We start from the raw sequence: 8,172 nt of genomic DNA, 5'->3' as shown, positions 1-8,172 counted from the left end.
TAAAACAGATCGGAGCGTGTTAAAAATCCAAGCCTTTCTGTGGTCCCTAGTCCAGGGCTGTTTTAATAAGGCTTGTTTTCTCCTCGTTAAAACAATCATTTACTCTTTACGTTTAGGAAGATAGATGTTCTCGAGGCACATAGTGATATCAGCAAAGATAAATTACGAAGGCCACCAGGCGATTTCATGCTACTGTGAGGAATGTATCATAAATCGTTGCAGCAGACACATGTCTGCTCCAGAAGCGATGTTCGTATGCACCTGCTCACGGCTTGAGAGCAGTCCCTTGCATGTTATATTCCTGCAAAGCGCGAGAATAATCTTTACAGGAGCCTGCCAGCAGCAGCTGAGACTGGTGCCCTCACCAGGAGAGCACTAATCACTTATTTAATTCTTGCTCTACCCAAAAGGTGTACATGGATATCAGCTTTAGTTCAAGGCTTACATGCGTATTGTCCTTATATGCGCGAAAGATTATTACACCACATGCATTTTTTCTGGTGTATATACATGTACTTTCTCTGCTGCTGTTCAAATCTGTCGCAAAATGTCATCAAAGCTTTTTGTTAAAGGTAGAAGGAAACAATGGAATAAGTGATGTCTTTTGAGTGCCTTGGATTATATAGCACTCTTTCATCTGGAACTGGCCATGGGCACCCGGCTCTGGCTTATACTTTCCAGTACATCTCATTGCACTCCCAGTACTCTCCTTGCTGCCCCATAACAACCACCAACTGTCCCAAACTGCTGACCTATTAACCAAACAAACTGTGTTAAATATTGCCATGTGTAAGTGCACTACTATTTTTCTAATTGCTAAGAACATGTCCTTCCTGCATTCAATAGCCTTTAGAAGAGATTGTTAACATCTGGGTATTTAGCACAATAGAGGCTTTAAACTTAAAGGAACATTGTCCAGGTTAGCCAGTGAATTTGGCCATATGTATTTTTGTATAGATGATTCTTTTCATGTTATCCATGTTACATTTGAAACCGTGAATCAATGGCTCTCCTGAGGATTGTGTCAGCAGAGAGCATAGTTCATTCTAAAAAGAATAGACTTGGGAGAAAATGGATGTAACCCCAGACAGATGATGATGGATTGGGACTGCTTTTCAACTGGATGTACAGCTTTCTACTGGGGGAATGAGGTTTGGGGGACACAAAACCTCTCTTGGTATTTTCTGATGTGGTTGTATGGGATAGTTGTAAGCCTTATGACCCAAAAAGTCACAATCACTCCCAGCTATTTAGAGATTGTACTCCAGACTGTGTTTTGCCTGTGGCTTCAGTGGGGAGAGAGTCCATTTTACATATGGCTGTAATAGTTTTGAAAACCTAATTTTATTTTCCACCACTAATTGCAAGAGGGTTTTTTTCCTCCTGCCTTTTGCTTGCCATGGAGGACAAGTAATTTTTCTTGTTTCTAGATAGCTTCAATTCCTGCAGTTGTGAACTGGTTTGCTGTTACAGCATTTGTATTTTAAGCATGAAAAACAGATGTCTAGACCCAGTAGTGCTGGGCAGAGAGATTTCTTGGTATTTGAACTATAAATACAGCAATTTTCCCTTCATCTTAGAGTTTGCAAAGCTTTGTTTTACAGAAGTATCTAATCTTAAATCAAACTATACCAGTCCTTTAGAGTCTATCTCATTAGCAACAGTTTAGATATTCAAAAAATAAGATGACAAATCTGAGCTCTGTACCTGTACATCCCAAACCCTTAGGGATAAAGCAGAGAGACTTTGCATTTACAGAAGTAAGATTTAAACCTCAGTACCTCAGTGAATTGTGCCTGTGCTGTCAACAATGATACTGTTGGGCTCAAGAATCAAACTTTCATAGAAAGAGATGACTTTCCCTTTTTCTGCAGCGTTGTGGTGCACGGCTGCGTGATGCTCGGGTGCTAAGAAGTCGCAGCCACACAAACGCTGGAACCACCTCGCGATGCCAGCGCTGCTGTGGACGTGCTGCAGGATGGAGAGGAGACAGAGATCAGCAGCAAGACCCCAGCTCTGCGAATTACTGCCCAGCCTGAAATGCAGAGCTGACAGGGGACCTTTGATCCTCTGAAAACAGAAAGTGTAATTGATTTTTTCATTTAGAAGCATGACTGGTGTTACATTTCCTGAGCTGGACAAGGGTGGTCCAGATGTCCGTGACAGATTTTTGCATAAGCACTTTACATTTTGTTTTTCTAGCTGTTTGCTCTTCTTCCCTAGTTTTTTTTTTTTTAAAAAAAAAAAAAACCCCAAACCTCTTCACATACAGTTACTCTTGTTGAAGTCACTGCCCTAAAAAAGAAATTACATCAGCCTTTAGCCTTCAATAGTTTATTAGATCTCTGGTTGCTAGTGGGGAAAATAGACAAAATTAGGCAGACAGGAAAAACTGTGGGACAGTTATTTATGTGAATTTTGGGTCATTTTTTCTTTCAAACCAATTAGTAGTACAACCATGTGCTGGAAAAAACATGCCAAGTTTTATCCAATCTACTCGCAAGTCAAATAGTTGGACATGTGAACTGATTATCCAACTGCATGTGCATTTTGAATAATCTGGAAGATGATTTTTAATGGACCAGATTCCAAATTATTCAGACAATCTGCAAAGAGTCAAAATGTAATAAAAATGCCATGATTCTGTCTCCATCTTTCTTCTCCTGCCTGTTTATACATCCACTCCATAATTGCTGTGTATGCAGAGGTCCTGGTCCTACATGCAGGGAGCTGCACAGACCCCTACAGAGAAGAAGTAGAGACTGGTTGCATGAAGATGGGGAGGGCTAAAACATAGATCCATTCACTGTTCAGGAGAGAAATCAGAGTGATCCGAATGTGTTCATGGCATACTGATGTGGAAAAGACAGCTGATTGAGCACAATGCTTTCTATCCATATGCACAAGACATACTATGATCAGCAGAAGCATCTTTATTTATGAAAGACGATGCAAGAACACAGGTGATGGAAGAAGGCCTTTGCCTGCTTTAGCTAAGAAGAATCTCAGTAAGTTAACGTGTGTGATAGAAAGGCATGACTGGAGTGAAAGCTGGTCCTCCTTGTCCGCACCAATGTCACATGCAGCTGAAAATGCGCCCTATTGGGGACATTACTGCAGAGCACTTAGTTGTCTCTGTGAGCTAATCTCAGCTTTCTCGGGTGAGAGTAATCTTCTCTGTATTACCTGTTTTTTGTCTCTCTAACTATACATTGAGTGGATCGGCCCCAGCAAACAGCTGGTTGCCATCCAGTGTTCTCGTGCGGACTTGGCTCCGACTAAGTCATAGAATCATAGAATCATAGAATACTTTAGGTTGGAAGGGACCTTAAAGATCATCTCGTTCCAACCCCCCTGCCATGGGCTGGGACATGCCACTAGATCAGGCTGCCCAAGCCCCATCCAACCTGGCCTAAGTCAAGTTAGAATCATGAATCATTAAGGTTGAAAAAGACCTTTAAGGCCATCAAGCCCAACTATCAAGACAACACCAACATGCCGTGTCCTGAAGGGCCACATCCACACAGATTTTGAACACCTCCAGAGACAATGACTCCACCACTTCCCTGGGCAGCCCGTTCCAATGCTTCACCACTCTTTCAGCAGAGATTTTTTTTCTTAATATCCAATCTAAACCTCCCCTGGTGTAACTTGAGGTCATTAAGATATCCCAGTCAGCCAAACAGTTGTTGGTAACAAGTGCCTGTTCATCCAGGTACCATGTCAGCGATATATTAATCAGAGGTGAATATCCTTGAAAGGAAAACCACCAGCAATCCTCTGCCACAAGTCCCTCAAGCAGAAAAAGCAATGGGCTTTCAGCCATGCTCGTGTCTCTACCATTTACTCCCTGAACGTCCCAGAAAGTGTTTGTGTGCTTACAGGGACAATGTATGTGGAGGTTAGCATTTACTGCCATGCCCGGTGCAACTGGAAGGCCATAACCACTCTGTAAGATATTTTTAAGCTTTAAGAATGTAAATGCTGCATAATCCTTTTATCTGGTTCACTGGGAAAGTGTAAAATTCATATTTCTCATTAAATAAATAAATGTTGCTGGGTGTGAAACAATACACTCCCTTGAAAAACAACATTCTTTATTCTGGCAGTGCCACCTTACTTGAGGCATCATCATGCTCAGTCGTGACATGTTTCCTTCTGGAATTGTTAGAGTATTGGTTTTTATTATTTCTCTTTGTGAAGCCTCTAAATAAAGGACAACAGAGTATAAAGGCCTTCATAAATCTACCCCCAGAGCCTTTGAGATAAAAGGTTTCTAGTATGCACAGAAATATTTTCCTTTTCTAGGGAATTCCAGGACAAAGACTTGCAGGGTCTCAAGGAAATTACTGTCAGATAATCATAGTGAGAAATAATAAATTAATACAGCTTGTCATAAGTAGTATTAGAATTTGAATCTCACAGGTAACCACCTTTGAATTCCTTCTTTCCTTTAACATCTAAGGAAAGATAGAATGCTGAGCGTACCATTAGTCCATCTTTCTGACTGTGGCCCCACTGAGTTCTGTGGAAAGTCTGCTGGTCTTCAGCGGGCTGCGGTCACCCCTGTACACCTGAAAGACACTCATTTCTCTGATTAAAAAGAAAAGCTAAAACAGATTCTGAGCCACTTCAGAGTTCATTTCTGGAATATCAAACACAAGTTTTCATTCTCTTATTTCTTGATTAATTCTTTTAATGTCAACTGATTTTGGCTGCTTCTAAACTTTAATCAAAGAGAATTCATACCCCAATGGGCATTTTAATCTTGTTTCTGTGTTTTTAAAGGAAATTAAATGTTAATTGCTGCTAGGTAAATTCATCTAAAACAGCAATTTTCAATTCACGCCACAAACAGTAAGAAAATTAAGATAATTGTGTGGCATTTCCTGCTGAATAAAGGGAGAAAGGACTTTTTTTTTTTCCAAATAATATTTTTAAAATAAAGTATTTTTAAAGATTACTATTATTGTATATTTTTAAATGTCTGCTACTTTCAAATGCCCAGCTAAGCCGACTGCAGTAATTGTTAGGTAAATATTTCTCTCTCTGTCTCAGAGGTGACTGTGTAAGAACCATGGTTTTGTTTAAAGAGATATTAAAAAGTAACAAGAAATTACCATTGCGTATCCAATAGCAATCGGAAAATAAGAAGCCCAGCTGCATTAGTGGACTCAGTATGTGACATCCAGGCTGTGGCAGTGTGTGGAGCTTCAGTCCCTTGAAGGAAATAATCAGACATTGGTTATAGCACAACCTATTATCAACTTGCAAGTCGAGACCATTGATTTGGGGATCTCACCGCTTGTACTTGCCCTTTCATTATGTATTGGGATTGGTCCTCAAATGTTCTATTACACCACCCCAGGAAGTCAGGAATTTCAAAAGATGTTAGAGGCTGGCTACCCTGAAATCAAGGCATCCCAAAACACACGCAAATTGGGACCCACACGTCTGGATTTCCAACAGCACTGCCCACAAACATCCAAATTTTAGGACTGAGCTCTTGTATTGCCAAATATTTAAACCTAAAAAACCATCTTTGGACAAAAATTTCTGCAGGATTCACCACTAAAAGCATCTCTGCATGCAGCAAACAAAATCCGCATGGTTTCAAATATTACTTTTTGATCTTTTTGACAAAAGCATTGGCTTTATTCTATGAAGAAAAGAAGCCATGAAGTTCACATATTCCATGTCATTGCGATCATAAGAAGAAAAAAAATAAATTGAAAACTGTCTCTATTATATAATCTGCACAATAGCAGGTGGAAAAACAGCAACATAATTTAGCTTTCGACACAGAAATGTCTTCCTTGGAGCCGAGCAAATTCGTGCTGGTGTTTAATCTGAACAGTTGCCAATTTTCTGTCTGTAATGGGAATGCAGTGGAAACTCTGGGGGAGAAAGAATTAAAGATAAATGCCACTTTTAGTGCAGAAGCTTTGTCAGGGCAGATTTCATAAGAGGCAGCAGAGCACAGCCTCAGGGACTGGTCTCAGATCAGCAGTAGCATCGCCTGGAGAGGAATGTGTTGGTTTGGTTTGGGCAGTGCCTGTCAGAGTACGAGGGGGACTTGCCCAGCATGTAAAATTATCATTATTGGTTAGAGCTTTAACACAAACCTAAATTCAGGTCCTCCAGACTCACTCCCTCTCCCCCACACACATGCTGGGTGCTACCACCTTGGCCACATTCTGGATCAAACATCTAAGTGATGCTCTGCAGTCGCTCCGTCATCTGGTCCTTAACCAAAGCTGATGCTCATTTCTCTTTGTCTCTGGAAATTATCAGAGAATCCACTCACTATGGTTCTGAAAGCTTCCTACTTTGTAGAAACATTGGATTGCAATAAAAACCCGTGAAGACTAAACAAAACTGCTCACAGGAAAGTTAAAAGTGCAGGAAGGGCTTGTGGGAGTGAAGGATGGCTTTGCACTGGGTCGATTTCCCTGTTTAAAATCCAGAAAGGGGTCAAAATTAGTATTTTTTTCTAAATTTCACAGATGTTGTTTTGTTAATAGGAAACCCTGAGATGTTCATGAGAGGCAGGGAGCTAAGCTGCCAGTGTCATTGATTTTTAATGACAGATGCATTCCTTAGGCTCTTCTGTAATCCCAACTTTAATGTGTTGCTCCATGCAAGTGTAGAAAGCTTGATTCCAAGCAATAATTAGAAGTCCTCTAATCCCAAGAAAAAATTATATTAAACCAGAGTTCCACTTTATAATGATTAGGCTAAAGCTGCTAAAACTGAAGCTTCCTCAGAGAAATTACTTTCAATTTTTATTTTTAGGGTTATGCACTCAACATACTGCCTCACTCTGAATCAAAAGCTGTTAAGTGGGATAAATATGTTAAATATGTTAACAATAAAGTTTTCAGTTTAATCAATCTCTCTGCTACTACAGCAAATGTAATTATTTTAATGGAGTGCCAAGATAAGTAGGAAGCTGAAAGTAATCTGAAAATTTCTCTCACTGCCTGTTAATGGTTGATTTTCCTTCATTTTCTCCTTTGAAAACATTCCAAGAGTGCTCAGAACTTGAGTGAAATATCTCCTTGAATGTTATCTAAGAATGGTTTTGGTGTTGCCTAGGTTATATTAAAAAAAAATAATCAAAACAACCAACAGAAAACCCTTCCAAAAATTACTGCAGTCTTTCCTTTTGCAAAGATGGTGGGGAAAACATCTGGAATTTCTCCTTTGTTTGCATCAATAGATATTTGATTAGGCTACCGGAGGATGAACAGACAGTGATCATTTTACGCTTAGTATGAAACCAGAAAAAAATTTAGAAAATAAATAAAAATACAGGAGGGAAAACTGATATAGCGAATTAGTTGGGCAATGAGATAGCAAGAAACCAAAATGCTCTGATGCTGAAGTTACGTGGCCATAACAAGTGTTACGGCTGCAGTAACATAACTTTTTTTGAAGGATCACCACTCAAATTATCAATAAATATTTTGAAAGCTTTCTTGCCTATAGGGTAAGAGACAAAGCAAATGTAAAGACACATGAATAGCACGTTTAATAGGGTTATGTCCCGGTCGATAACTGGTATCCCACCATTTCCTTTAACTGGGTACAGCTGGGGCAGGCTGTCCTAGCTCTGCTGCTCTGAAATCCCAGGCTCGGTCCTCTAGGGACAGCCCTGGACTCAGGGATCTCGCTGATCCGTACGGCAGTCGTGGCTTGATGGGCACATTATATTTTAGCATTGCCACAGTAAACTGCCTCAGCACCGTCTGTGCTCAGAGATTCTCGCCGGCTGCAGCCCTCCTCTCCCAGCTCCCCGCAAAGCCCTCACGCTGCTATGCACCAGGCTTTCCCTGGAGCCTGATCCTTCCAGATCTGCCCCATCGCGGTCCTGCCAGAGCCTCCCTTCACCACAGCTTGCCACACGTCTCCTTTTTTCTCTCCTGATAACCAGTATCCCCCTCCGGTTACGGTTTGCTGCTCACCCACCCTCAGAGAAACATTTGCAGGAAGAGAGTCAGGGTAAAGAGGTTTTCCACTAGGTTCCAATTCTTTGGAAATACTCCATCTTGTTTGGGAAAGGACTTCAGTGTGTCTGCCGGGTGGCAAACGGCAAGAAATCCTCTCACACCATTTGTGCTTTTGCTGCGCTGCCCACCACGAGATCACAGCTCCTCTTAAGCCCCTCAC

The sequence above is a fragment of the Cuculus canorus genome, chromosome 16 (genome assembly GCF_017976375.1).
Source record: "Cuculus canorus isolate bCucCan1 chromosome 16, bCucCan1.pri, whole genome shotgun sequence".
Classification (NCBI taxonomy): Eukaryota; Metazoa; Chordata; class Aves; order Cuculiformes; family Cuculidae; genus Cuculus; species Cuculus canorus.
The sequence above is the reverse complement of the archived record's forward strand: the minus strand, read 5'-3'. Positions refer to the sequence as shown.